The sequence below is a fragment of the Hylaeus volcanicus genome, chromosome 4, assembly GCF_026283585.1.
Source record: "Hylaeus volcanicus isolate JK05 chromosome 4, UHH_iyHylVolc1.0_haploid, whole genome shotgun sequence".
NCBI classification, from domain to species: Eukaryota; Metazoa; Arthropoda; class Insecta; order Hymenoptera; family Colletidae; genus Hylaeus; species Hylaeus volcanicus.
Genome location: NC_071979.1, coordinates 11,515,826 through 11,531,232, shown reverse-complemented (window position 1 = coordinate 11,531,232; position 15,407 = coordinate 11,515,826). Strand labels below are relative to the sequence as shown.

Sequence of the window (15,407 nt, the reverse complement as noted above, 5' to 3'; positions counted from 1 at the left end):
AACATTTCAGACATCGAAATGATGATTGCTGAAGCACGAGACTCTTTAATATCGTAAGCTTCTTCCGAAAGTATAATTGGCCACCTCCAGAAAGGTAAGAATTTAATTAAAATGATCCGAGACGTTAGCAGTTGGTATGGCAGCGTTAGGCGTGTCTTTTTTTAATTTAGATTGAATCTCCGATATCAAATAGGAGTACGATCGGTAATCCGCGATGGAAAAGGTTCGTTAATAGCAGATCTGCGTGTGAAACAATTCGTAGCACGATTCTTCATTGATTTCTCATGCCTTGTGACCTATATATCGAGTTATCCGGATTCGCGAAAAGGCTCGAGCGCTACGCAGGATTTCAGCTGATCCTGCTTAACGCAGCGCAACGTTTAGCGTCTAATCTCGTCCATCTAATCCCACTCTCAGAAAGGAAACAATTGAAAGAACTTTCCTCGTTGACACGAAAACCTAAATACCTTCAAGTTATTTATTTTATTTCCCCTGTTCTATGATTCGTAGATGCTCCGAGGTATTTCTAATGCATTTGTATTTTTCATTTATATCTTGGATTATCTCAGAGACCAACCCCACAATTTTCCCCTAACCCCAATCAAATACGAGCAGTTTCGACCGCTCGTGCGAACCATCCCCGAAAACGTCAGCGACTTCTAACGGTCTACGTTCTGGACATAAGAAAAGGGACGTCATTCTTTGACGCAAAACGTCTCGTTTCCTCTTGGTTCTGTTGCCCACGAGCGATAAAAGCGAAACGCGATAACGAAGGACGATGATTTCAAGTATAATAAATCACTACTATCCAGCAAAAAAGAAAGTATACATGTAATGAAATATATTTGTTTGTATATGTGCATCTATTTATTCGTGTACTAATAGATATTCACGTTTATCTACATATACACGTATGCAGATTTATGTAATGGAATACACAGAATATGTATATAAGTATGAGTATATACAAAAGGATATATATCTGTAAAGTATATTTGTTTATATATATGTTTATCTTTTCATTCGTATACCTATAGACATGCCTTTTTATCTATTTATATTTATACATGTACATATATTTCTATATTTCTCAAATGTAAGATACGCATATACCATGCATTTATATTTATATATAAATCTTCCACGCCCAAGTCTCGTATATGGCAACTCAAATTGAATTTGTTCGAATATAAATAAATTTGAATATGAGCAAAAGCGTCACTATAAACACATACGTTAAGCATGCGAAGAAGGCACTTTTTTTTCTTTTTCTTTATGTGCAAACACGTAATAAACACTCGCTCTGCAAAAGCCAATTTGAGCAGTCGTTTATTTTCCCTATTCACGAAGATACTTAACAGAATGATCAAAATTATCGAATCATATTTTTATCAAACACCAGACGCACCCAAATTTAGTAGATATTACAAAATTTCTTCGAGTAGTTGGTCGCATTTAAAAAAATAATCCTCCGCATGCGAGGAGTGGTGCCCTTTTTACTTTGGCCTCGGCTTTCGATCCGTAAAAATTGGAGCAGCTCGTTCCAACCCTCTATTACGTAACGTGCCCCAATCCAGAACCCAATAAAAACATTCCCTGCAAGGCAGAGCCGAGCAAAATTCTATTCCAATAACGGATAACGGATGCCGCCCTACGTCTAGCGATTTATTCGTCGCGTAAATTTAATTCGAACGACTCGATTGTTACACTCGCCTGCTAAGCATTTCGTTCTGTAATTCCGAATTCCGATTTTCTTTCAACGGGAGTCGATGAAAAAAAATGATTTATATTTCGATAGCTGTGCAGATTGAATTATTTATTTATTGGCTAATTGGGCAATTAATTAGCTCGTGAATATATTAAAAATGAAGAAGCAATTTCTTCCTTGGGAGATCGAGTGAAATATGTGTAGCAGAGGATAAACAAATTGAATATATTAATAAAATCAAGAAATAATTTGATTCTCAGAAGATCGAGTAAAATCAAAGTAAATGTATTAATAATATGAAAAAGTAATTTCTTTCTTAGGAGATCGACTGAAATACGTGCACCAGAGGATAAACTAATCGCAATTTACCAAGAGAACCTTCAAGAGACACTGAATGTTAATCTGTCTGCCATTGGCAGACTTCATTGATCGGAAGTAATTGCGTTAAATTCGTCTGTATCGATCTCGGAGCAGTCGTTTACTCGATACTCCCTTTTTCGGAGTTTCTTGTTAGGATTCTCAAAAGGCTCGAATCAAATGAATCGCTTGCTCGTCTAGAACTGAATAGTGGTGGCCATAGAAATGCACTAGCAGTTTGTTCGATACTTGAAATGCATTGCAAATGTGATAACAATGTTAAAGAACCTAATTTTCATAAATCTGAAAATTTTCTGTAGTGCAAATGAAACCTTTCAGTTTCGGTTAGAATTTAACTATTAACATTGATACTTGAAGGGTGATGTAATTTTTTATAAAAATTAAGATTCAAGAGCTGGGATAATAATTATACAGTCAGTTCCATAAGCGGACCGTCTATGCCAATTGACAAAATTTGTTTAAATAGGTTCAATGTTTCCAAATGAATAATTTACTATAAATATACAGGGTATCCCAAAAATGTAGACAAAATTTATGAATATCTATATTGTTTATAACTATTGTTATTGCAAAATTCCCATTTTTTTATGTAACTCGATGAAGAATTATCCGATCGATATGGAATCTTCCACATACAGGGTGTCGCAAAAGTGTCGTCACACCTTGAAAGGGGTGGTTCGGGAGGTGATTTGAAACAACTTTTTCCTTAGTGAAAATGTTGCCCGAGGCTTCATTGAAGAGATATTAACGGAAAACACCGACCAATCAGAGCGCGCGTATGCCGATGGAGCGTACGCGCTACGCGCTAGGCGGCCGCGTTCATAGGCTACCGCGGGCGCTCCACCAGCATACTCGTGCTCTGATTGGTCGGCGTTTTCCGTTAATATCTCCCTAATGAACCGTCAGACAACATTTTCGCTAAAGAAAAAGTTGTTTCAAATCACCCCCCGAACCATCGCTTTCAATGACCTTCAACATTTTTGGGACACCCTGTATACACACGTAAAGTTCATTGGTGTAAATATTTATAGCGAAACATTTCTTTAGGAACGTGAAACCTGCCACTTATTTCGACAAATGTTTTCAATAGACTTTAAAGGTACTTATGGGACTGACTATAGAATCTAGAACAATTTTAGAATGTTTTCGAAGAGAATTATAAAGTGGTCGATGCGAACGAAAAGTTTAAAGCTACCTGGGTAGGTCTTCAGCGGACGAATCCACGTTGGAGTCTTCGAGCAAACGGAAGTACCCTTGACGCTAGAGCCACCAGGGTCGAATGTGCATTCAAGAAACCGTTTTTCTATGCAATTAACGATACAAAATTTTAAATTCACCATGTACAATGAGTCCCATACTCATGGAACGATCGAATGAGTTTATATCGTCCGATATAATTAGACGTAAGAAAAAAATACACCAAAATTGACATAAAAATAATGAATTACTCCAAAATCATTTTTTCATTTCAAGAATAATCGACAGAAATTCGGTACAGAATCACGTAAATGACACACGAGAATCACTTTAACTTCAGAAATTGTCATTTCGAGTACTCCAACGTTAAAGACGCACTGTTCTCCAGGAAACTCGCGGCATCGACCTAATCCGCTCATCGGTGCTTGTGATGGCATTAAATCAGCAATATGTTATTCACAGCACATCATTCGAGTACCTCGACAATGCACAAACTATTCGAATATACAACACGCTCGAATAGTACACCAATAATTCGAGCGCTCGAGTAGCACTAGAACTTTCCAAAAACTCATTTTTTCTAATATCAGCGAGTCCTCGCGATACCCACAATCGTGCCTGCGTACATTGATAAATGCAACTGTATCGGAACTCAAAACTCGTAGAACGATATGTACTACGCAACTTTGTTCGACTTCGTAGACTAATAGCGAAAAACGTATATCGAACGTATCGCAGGGAGGAAGAAAGATCAATCCTGGAAGGAACTCGAGTAGTATAGGTTCGAACGTTTCAGCCTTAGCAAGATCTGCGCCGCACGAATATTGCTCGATCCATATTCTACTTCCTCGACCCCTGGGATCGATCTTTCCTTCTCCTTGCGATACATCGAAACGAATCTTGGAAAATTTCTCCAAAAATTCCGAAAAGGGACTCCTCTGTAATTTAACAGCTATTATACATATTTAACAGGATAAGAAACTAACGAGGAAATTGTATACGTAGCACATCGAGGCAACGTCAAGGCCCCACTATACAATTTTTTTTTGTTTAACAGATGCACGCGTACCAATAGGGAAATTTAATTTTCAGTGGAGAATAGGAGACACTAGGGGGGACTTACGTGTCGTTGGACGAGGATACGGTGGTTGGAGAGTCGTCACTTAGTCGTCGTCATTGGAAAAGACGAGTCCGCTCCGTATCGCCCGGATGGCGATACCACACTGGCGATCGTTCGCATGAGAGCTACTAGGCAAGCGTGCGCGGCCAGGGGCGGCTCTGGTGTCGTAAAAGGGACCATTGGTTGCCCTGAACCGATACAGGGAGCCCCGGATCGCGAGGCTCCCACGTCTAGGGCTGAGGACTTGTCAAACTTTTCTTTCCATTCGAACGCTGTAATTGTTCGATTTACAGAGGAAGAAAGCTAGATTCGATATCAATTTGAGGTAATTCAAGTTATACAGCTTGCGAGCTCTTGCAAAGGTTTGGGAAGGTGTACTTTGTTATACTATACAGATATTTACGCAGTTATGATGAATGCAAATGGGTGAAGACGTAGAGTTTGTAGAGGGATGGGCACAGTTCGATAAATATGTTAAATGTAAGGAACACGTGTTAGAATATTTAGGGGACGCAATACATAGTTTCAATTAACACTTTATTTACCGGGAGCCTATTTCTAGGCTTTTTAATTGCAGTATTTAGTTATTCGAATTTATTTACTGTGTCGATGGTTGTCTACGAACAATGTTCAGTTTTTGGAAACAGTCTTGGCTTTCAATGTACCCAGTAACAGTATGGAGGAATTATTGTCAGTTATTTCTACATATGTTACTGTAGAAAATTCTTTTTTTAATTAAGGTCTGTTTCTAAATACCACGGTAGATAAAGTGTTAAGATTCAAGATACAAGGCATGGGAACTCGTCAAAAGATTTGGAAAGACTACTTTATTAGGAGAGCTTTCCAGAAGAACAACAGTTATTTGTGCTATACAGGGTGTCCCAAAAATGTTGTAACACCTTAAAAGGGGTGGTTCGAGAAGTGATTTGAAACTACTTTTTCCTTAGCGAAAATGTTGTCCGAAGCTTCGTTGAGGAGATATTAACGGAAAACACTGACCAATCAGAGCGTGAGTATGTCGGTGGGGCGGCCGCGGTAGCGTATGAACGCAGCCGCCTAACGCGTAGCCTACACCTACCGTGGGCGGTCCACCGGCATACTCGCGCTCTGATTGGTCGGGGTTTTCCGTTAATATCTCCTTAATGAAGCCTCAGACAACATTTTCGCTAAGGAAAAAGTTGTTTCAAATCACCTCCCGAACCACCTCTTTACAGGTGTTACAACATTCTTGGGACACCCTGTATTATTAACCCTTTGCGGTCTTATTAAATTTAGGCATGGCTATTGTACTGGTCGGAATTAATTTCCAAAGAACGAGCAGTGATACATAATATACAAGCTTATGAAGGATAAACAAGATTAATTAATTCTTTTGTGGACTTAAGATATATGTTTACACAATAATGTGTTTTAATGTTATTGTTTTTATGTAAAAATTATATTTTATAATTCTCCATCGCGTTGTATCTTTCGGTAACTTTCTTCTTGCCATTTTGGAGTATTGTTTTTGTTATTGTTTTATTGTTTAACACATTTTCAGTTTGTTGAAGATGTAAAAATAAAAACGGCAGAGTTGTTGAAGAGGCTAACAACTGATGAGCTACAGCATTGTTTTGAACAATGGAAGACACGTATGCAGCGGTGTATAGATAGGGGAGGAGAGTATGTTGAAGGGGATAAAAGTAAAATGTAACTTTATTTGCAATAAATCACATTCCTCACACCAGTTTCGTTATTTAATTGCCACACCTCGTATATCTGTCTTTGAAAAATTTAACATGTAAATATTTTACTGGTTCATATGTTCTTGTATAACTTAATATAATTACTAACGATCTTTTCATTAATCTTTCCATTAATCTATTATTACACTAATATCTTAGAAGCTATTACTATTGTCTAATGGCTTAAATCTTTTCAGTCTGCGGAATACAATATAAGATTAGTATGGTTCTTTGTTATGGTGGTTGAGAGTAGACATACGACCGCAAAGGATTAATATATGAACTACAAAAAATGAAGTACGTGTTAGAACATTCAGAAAACAAAACGTATTAAGTTTGGAGTTACAAAGCTTGAAATCACGACAAATGTAAATACATAAAATGATAAATATAAATGTATAAAAATATACAACAATGTGTGCAGTTCCATAAGTATATAAAATATAAAAAATAGAATACATGTTAGATCATTCAGAATAGAAAACATACATTAATCTACTGTTCTCCATCTGTATATATAAACAAACATTCCCAGTCTATTAGCAATCGAAATAAAAATTTCAGATATAATATACTATAACGCAGTTTTTTAGAGTGTTCCATTATCGTGTTCTTAAGAATATTGGAAGATCGGAACGATAAAACGCAAAAATGGTATGTCCTTCCAGAGTATATTGTGCAGAGGGATGATCCGATTTTGAATGTTTAAATGTTATTCAAAATTCATCCGTTGAGTGCTCCGCCGTGTGTCCCTCGAGGTGTTGAGTTAGGTATTCAGTTCAAAGATAAACCTTTCTAGTCCGAGCACCGCCTTGAACCGCTAGTGTGGCAAACCAAATTAAAGGACTTGTACATTAATTAGTCTCAACCCACGTGCCGCTCCCAGATCCTACACAGATGAAACTTTATCAAAACACTGGCAAATTGATATGTTTCGATAGTTTCCATTTGTCGGAGACATTTTTTAGTTCGCCCGTTAATAAATTTCAACAAAGCGAGAGTTTACTTCTGTTTGATAAAAATCAGAACATATCTAGGGCCTATTTTTTTTAAATTTTAATTAATGTCTAAGATTTAATAATCATTGTACTCGGAGGTGGGCAAACTTGATTCTTACACAGATGAAAGTTTATCAAAACACTGGCAAGTTGATGTATCGATAGTTTCCATTCGTTGGAGAAATTTTCTGTTTGATAAAAATCAGAACATTTCTAGGGTCTATTTTTTCAAAGTTTTAATTAACGTCTAAAATTTAATAAACATTGTACTGGGAGGTGGGCAAACTTGATTCTGAACGAAGGATAGAATTTACAGGGCCATTTGTGGGAGAAGGACAGGCCCTGAAGGACTCATTTTGATTTACTCTCGACAATAAATTTACTCAACTCTACTTGAACCTAAGGATTGAAAATAAGTTTGATAGAGATTCAGGCTATTCCTACATAAATCTGATGTATATTGTTCAAAGTTATTCCAAGGTCGACGCGTCCTATGTCCTTGAATCTACAGGGAGTCCCAAAATTAGTGTAAGAACCGGAAGGGAGAAGGGGGTAGCTGAGACGATTCTGAACAACAATTTCCTTGGCAAAAATGTTGGATGACGCTTTGTTTTTGAATTATTAACGAAAAACCACCGACCAATCACAGCGCTCGAGTAGCGCCCACTCAGCTGGCTACGTCGCGACCTGGCACAGCCAGCCAATCCTGACTCGAGCCTATGCTCTCGCGGCTATCCGCGCGCTGTGGTTGGTCGGTGGTTTTTCGTTAATCATTAAGAAACGAAGCACCATCCGACATTTTTGCAAAGGGAATTGTGGTTCAGAATCGTCTCAGCTACCCCCCATTTTCGACTCGTACACTAATTCTGGGACACCCTATATAAGATGTATTCTACATGTTCAAGATAAAGTAAGTACGTGCTATAGGATAATACTAATCAAGTTACATCTAACACTCTATGCTCTTAAAATTTCTAGAATTCTAAAAATTCCACCTATTTACCGCCCGTCTCTTTAATTTTCAAACTACTCCACTTAAAAAAGAAAATAATTGCATTTTAACATGTTTGAGTTAAAGAAACAACCACGTATACCAATCAAGTTACACCTAACGCTCTATGCTCCTAAAATTTCTAGAATTGCAAAAATTCCACCTATTCACCTCCCGTCTCTTTAATCCTCAAATCACTCCACTTAAAAAAAGAAAATAATTACATTTTAACATGTTTAAGTTAAAGAAACAACCACGTATACCAGCCCTGGGCAGCACGCGGCCCACCACGTTAAATTGTGCGGCCCCTCGGGTGATTTTGAATTTCTACTGAAACTTCTGTTAAATAAATGTAGGATTTGCGATGATCGAGGGCAGCGAATAAATTAGATACGTGAGAAACTTGTAAATATAATATAATTGTTAGGAATTAGACCTTAATTGTATCAAACATAACTTATTTTATTTGTACTGATAGGAAAAGAATATATACATGTAAAAAACTAAAGTAAAAAGATTAGAAACGTGTTGTATAGTAGGAAATTACTACAGTTAAAAATTAAAAAAGATCCCTATTGTTTGGATAACATGGATACGTATTCTAATTTGCTTTACGTAAAAGAAATGAGAGTTGAACTAGCAAACTTGGCTCATAGAGCAACCGAAATAGATAAATATAGATTAGAACTAAAGTAAAAAGAAAAGTAAACGGAACACGTGGATGAACACATCCATCTCTAACGGTTTTTCGGTATTAACTGCCGTCTAAATTTACAGAGAGGGCGTTCGCATACGAACTAACAAAAGAGTAAATTCAAAGTCACATTCTTAACAATAATTAATAATATAAAATTGAAAAGGTATAAAAGAAAGCTGACGAAACACGCCCATACGTACGACTGTTCTTGGTTCTGACTACTTACAAAAAGTCCTAAGCTCTCGCACGTCGCTTGCCTCGAACAAACGAAAAACGCGTCACGATACCTCGCGAAGGCGCCCGAAAAAGGTCGAACACATCGACCAACTCGACCAATCCGTTTACCGATTGAGACATGACCTTCCTTCATACATGAAAATTTGTATGTGTCATTGTTATAATGCCCAAGTGCGATTACGAACTCCAGTTCTACAGGGTGCCCTAAAAATGTTGTAACACCTTGAAAGGGGTGGTTCGGGAGGTGATTTGAAACAACTTTTTCCTTAGCGACAATGTTGTCCGAGGCTTCGTTGAGAAGATATTAACGGAAAACCCCGGACAAATCAGAACGCGAGGATGCCAGTGGAGTGCCCGCGGTAGGCGTGGACTACACGCTAAGCGGCCGCGCACATACGCTAACCACGGCCGCTCTGATTGATCAGTGTTTTCCGTTAATATCTCCTCAACGAAGCCTCGGACAACATTTTCGCTAAGGAAGAACTTGTTTCAAATCACCTACCGAACCACCTCTTTACAGATGTTACAACATTTTTGAAACACCCTGTATATCTGATATCTACGAATGCCAAATGTTACTGAATGAATCGGTTTCAATAGGCAATTATCAGTAACGTTCATTTGTAATTTGAATACAGTTATGTAATAAATGAATAAAGAAGCAATCCATGCATTTTTGCTCTTACAATTAGAGCTCTTTCACACGACGATACGCGTATGCAGGATACCGATGGTACACATAATGTTATGGAAGCGTTCAGACGGCGATTCTCACGAGATACAGTATCGCGATACTGATTTTCGGTATCCGCGGTTGGTCGGCCGCCGGCAACTTTTTCTGCGTCGGGGCGGCCGACGAAACATTGAAATAGATGCGAGCATTCACACGACGCTGCGCAGTATCGTCGAATTCGTTCACCTTCCTCATAAAAAAATTGTAGACATAATAATTGAAGAATTTACATGAATCGTTACAAAGTTCTTCGAATAAAATATGAAAAGCTCCCGTTTCTTCTCTTATATTATTAATAGGATGAACCCAATATTTTCTCTTAACTTTTCTCCTTTTAGTAGCTTTTTTATGTTGAAACCAAATGGATAAAGCTTCAATCTCATCCATTATTTCAGAAAGGTTTTCACTAACTAAGAACGCGTGTTTCTCAAACGAGAAGATATGTTTAACTGAAAAACAAATGATCAACACCGAGCTACGAAATTAGTTGGATACAGTATCGCATAAGTATCTTGTTAGCAGATACGTATCGCATACGCGTATTGCGATATGCGTATCGTCGTGTGAAAGAGCTCTTAGTAATAGAGGAGAGTGGAACAATGACCTCGAGCGGTATCTTGTATTTGTATTATATTTTTTAACCTAATGTTAATGTTATTTTTTAACTTATATGTTTACCTAAAGTGCGACCCGCTGTATCGTTACGCGTCATCGAATTGGCCCGTGAAACTATTTGAGTTTACCAGGCCTGACGTATACCAATCAAGTTACCCCTAACTCCCTAAGCTCCTAAAATTTGTAGAATTCCAAAAATTCCAAGTATTTACCTCCCGTCTCTTGAAACTTCGAATCTACTCCATTTAAATCAAAGAACGATTACGTTTCATTCCATAACCTACCTAAAGTACCTAAATTAGCAAGTCATTCGCAAGTGATATCGATAATAACCGAGCAACAAAATGACAATACCGCCCGAGAAGTTGCTGTACGAGAATAGAGCGCACGTTTTCGTGATTATCGGTTACAACGCGGCAGGTGGATGAAATTACGCTCTTTTTAGCAATCAGCTGGCAGGTTAATTGCGCCACTGTTCCTCGCGACTTTTACTATGCACGCACACGAACACTCTCCAGCCCGTATACTCACACATCACCAGGCCTTATCACCCTTGTTTAATGCACTTACGACAAAGTGTACGCGCGAATACGTGCGTCACCTTACGGCTCCTACGTGTATGCGTTCCTTGTCCGTGTGTTTCGATGCCGTTAATAGTTTCGAAATTTGATTTCCCTATACGTAATAGAACGCAGGCCGTACGTTTCAATGTCCGCGGGTCAATTGGAATACCAAAGAAGCGTATTGCGAATTTGTTTACTGGCAAACGCATTCGCAGAGCGCAATATTCGATAGGATTTTGTAAACAAACAATTTAGAAATTGTTTAGAAAAAGATTTCGAGGGTTAATTTTCGAGGGAAAAATGGAAAGTTGGAAAGATGGAAAGATCCGATTGCCTGGAATTTACAAGCATACACAGCTTCGTTGGCCCCTACTCGAGATTCGCGGTCGGCTAAACGAACCGCGAGTAAAGCGACTCGACAGAGCAATTTTTTGTCCTCGGAGGCTATAGTATTCTAAAGCTAGAGAGTACATACGTATACCAAACACAAGACTAATGTAAATTAAATTAATAAAGCAGTTGCGTTACGATAACGCGACCTAAGCGTTCGCGCCTGACTATAGAAGCCCTAAATTAAGGACTTATTCTTTTTGTATTTTTCCGTATTTATTTAAAGTGTTAAGGATACATTAGATGCCTTATTACACTACTAAGTGTTGCTTATTCTTTTTGTTTAATCGCAACACGCATATCATGTCTCTGCGTTCCTCCTTTAACTCCGCTTCTTTTTTAAGGTTCAGTTGCAGCTTAACCTTAAAAGTATGCAATTCTTCTAATTAAGAATTTATTATATACTAGATAGCTATTTAAGGCAAAGTAATATTAGGAAGAATGGATACAATTGCACTGTGATGCGTGGAGCACAGAATTCAGTGCAGTGACTGAAGCTCAAGCTCAAGCTCAAGTTCGACAGTGTTTCATAAGTGCGGACAGCCATGAGGCGAGTGATTGAATGCGTGGGCAAGACTCGAGATGGTTAAGGGCCACGTAGAACGTAGGACTGACTCCGAACACGACGTTAGCACCTGCGGTGCGTCCAGCACACTCTCGTTCAGTGAGCGCATACACCATCCGCAGGAATGGATGGCCTCGTTGCATAGACGTGGTGCTACCAGCTGGATCAATAACGTTGTCAGGCTTAGTTAGATGTTCGGGGAAGTGGAGGTGGAAGACAGGGACGTAGATACCGCGACAATGGATTCGGGAGCCCTTCGTCGAGCAAACGGCATCCAATTGTTATAGTTAAAAGCTGGGACCTCATTGAGAGCCTCTAACGCGAGGCTTCAGCTTTTTGACGAAAGGCTACACAAATGGTATAATTGATTCTTATTGCGAGGATTGTTCAGGCTTTGGGTTTGGTCACCAACAGGAAATTAAAATTTTATAGGAAAAGGGAGGAGTTTTTGTTGATTTTATTAGAAACTAATCATTTCTTGCGTTCTCATGAGGAAACTAAAATTTTATAGGAAAATTTGGACGGAGTTTTGTTGATTTCATTAGAAATTCTTCATTTTCTGGTTTCTCATGAGGAAACTAAAATTTGACAAGAAATTTTGTAAGCGGTTTTGTTGATTTTGTTAGAAATTAGTCGTTTCTTGGGTCCTCGGGAGGAAATTAAAAGGGTATAGTCTATATAGTGTATATATAGTTTTGGGGTCAAAAGTGACCTTAGATCGATTTCGATTTGCGACGATGTATTCCATAGGTTATAAAAAAAATAAAAAAATAAATAAATAAATAAATATACATGTCGAATTGAGTAATCTCCTCCTTTTCGAAGTTGGTTAAAAAAAGACTAATCTGTGCCAAGTTTCAAGTCCCTATCTCGACGGGTGGGGGAAACAAGACAAATAAACAAGAAAAAACAAAAATCACGTTTTTAACAAAGTTTCCCTCATCCTGTTGCACGAAAAATTTTGAAAAAATTACAGATATTTCAGTCATCGAGGCACATGTTCTAGAATTTTTTCAGATATTTCAGTTCAAAATCCAAGCTGTGAATAATAAAAAACGCGAAAAAATGATGAAAAATGACGGTTCTGCATCGAAGGAATCTCAGAACTACGATTATAAAATTAGAAGAAGTGTATATTATTGTTATTATTGTCCTCAATCTGGTTCATATTTTTAGGAGTGGTGCGCCGTGGTTGGAAAAATGAAAACCGATTTTTGTAGCTGTTTCGGTGTGTTGGAGCAATTTGTCCGACCTATAAATCAGGGAAATAGTGGAACAACCACGAGACGTCGCTTCGCGTTTCCATTTGCCTAGAATGGAAATGGCAATTAATTAAAATGACGATAAAGTCTTTTTATGTATTGTTGGGGGATACAAGTTGTTATTTCAGTTGACACACGTCTCGCAGAATGCTAGGGCACAGGTGTGTCTTGGTGATTGTAGGGCATTAGGTGTGGATGATTATTTTAACACTTAACCAATTGGTAGCCTATTAATAAACTTTTTGTCGTGGCAACCAATAATTATCTATTAATGAGTAACATTATATGAATTATATAAGTATTCATCTGGAAACGATGCGCGCGCGCGCGCGTGTGTGTGTGTGTGTGTGTGTGTGTGTTGGTAGGTGTGTTTTGTGAGTTGTTGCTTAAGCTAAAAGGATAATGTATGAGCATAGTTGTAAGGTTTATACTATACAAATAAATGTAGTACAAAATATGTATAACGAAAAGGAAATATTATTAATCACGCCAGTAAAAGATAAATCATAATAACGACAAATATGAACACAACTTCCGTTCGAGATTATCGCCAGTGTTATTTAAAGGTTGTTAATGTATTTTTAACCGACTTCGAAAAGGAGGAGGTTACTCAATTCGACATGTATATTTATTTATTTTTATTTTTTTTTTTTAAACCATCTATTTGTATCTTCATAACGTTCTAATTGATCTCAAGACAAGTTCGATGACATAGAATTCTATGACGTTGAAATTACCTGACTCGTTTAGATAAACCATGCTTTAATTATTATTTATATTGCTCGTACTAAAAAACAGAAAAGATTATTTTTGTGAGGATTGCAGAGTGGCTATAATATTGGTTATATGTTGAGATTCCCAATGTGAAAATAATTCTACAATATAGGTAAATAAATAATGTAATTGAATTTGTTTGAGAGGGAGAAACAATCATTCAGAAACGAAGACTATTCTTCGCCGCTCTCAGCCGCTGACTGATTCGCGATCGCGAGTTTTCTACTATCCCCTGTTCTACGCATGCGTACGCTAGCGTATTATATGTTACTCATCAATGGTGTATTCCACTATTCTAAGCAAAGCGGCGCTTAGTACTATAAATACTACTACGTCTATAATTAATTTATATTTTGAATAAAAAAATTCTACTAGACTCGTGGGAAAAATGTGTCAAGCAAATGCAAGAAAATTTAAATTAGTTCATAAGTAGACTGCGGATCATTATGCAAAATGAAATCTAAATGGGAATTTATTTTATTCTGGAAATATCGTAACATGAACTTTACTTTCAATCTTTTTTTATATTCTTGCATTTTGTTTGCATTTTGTAGTTTCTTGTACATTCAAATTTCCTATAAATGCATAAAGATCCGCAGTCTATTCATAAGTAAGTAGTAAATAATTCTGTCGTTGATACGACTTATTGCTAACCACTTGTGAAAGGACTTGAAACTATATTGAATTAGAACGAACAATTCTACAGATCGATTAAATGGAAATTTCAATTAATGGAAAAATTGAATGAAAATTTAAGGATGAGCAAGAGCCAGAGCCAAACTTCGAGTTGATTCCAGCGATAGTTGCGGAAAAAGTAGAAAACTCCGGGACAAGGACAGAGAGGACGATACAACAATTGCAGGAGAGACGAGGACAGAGCGATTAGGCTAGCATGATTTTTTTCCAGGATATTGAAGCAAAGAAGCAATATTTTCTAATAATTCTGGTTTTAGTATATTTGTTACACTTTGGCGGATGCGACTCCAAGGCCTGATTTTGCAATTTCGGCCTTAAAACTTTATAAACAATAAAATGAAGATAGCAAACGTACTTTTATTGTTTATAAAGTTTTAAGGCCGAAATTGCAAAATCAGGACTTGGAGTCGCATCCGCCAAAGTGTAACGAATATATTAAAACCAGAATTATTAGAAAATATTGCTTCTTTGCTTCAATATCCTGGAAAAAAATCATGCTAGCCTTATCGCCCTGTCCTCGTCTCTCCTGCAATTGTTGTATCGCCCTCTCTGTCCTTGTCCCGGAGTTTCCAACTTCTTTCCGCAACTGTCACTGAAGTCAACTCGGAGTTTGGCTCTGACTCCTGCGCACCCTTAAGGAAAGATCTAAGATTGAAAAATATAAAGGGTGTCCCAAAAATGTTGTAACACCTTGAAAGGGGTGATTCGGGAGGTGATTTGAAACAACTTTTTCCTTAGCGAAAATGTTGTCCGAGGCTT

At 37.6% G+C, this 15,407-nt stretch overlaps 1 protein-coding gene across 1 annotated transcript in view; it reads right to left on the bottom strand.

The window, feature by feature from the left end:
- LOC128875193 (MAP kinase-activating death domain protein-like) overlaps positions 1-4,702 on the bottom strand; it is a 102,563-nt gene extending 97,861 nt beyond the window's left edge. Inside the window, exon 1 of the mRNA XM_054120581.1 lies at positions 4,407-4,702. The gene's annotated coding sequence lies outside the window, so the exon portion shown is untranslated. The remainder of the gene's footprint in view (positions 1-4,406) is intronic.
- Between the last annotated feature and the right edge of the window lie 10,705 nt (positions 4,703-15,407).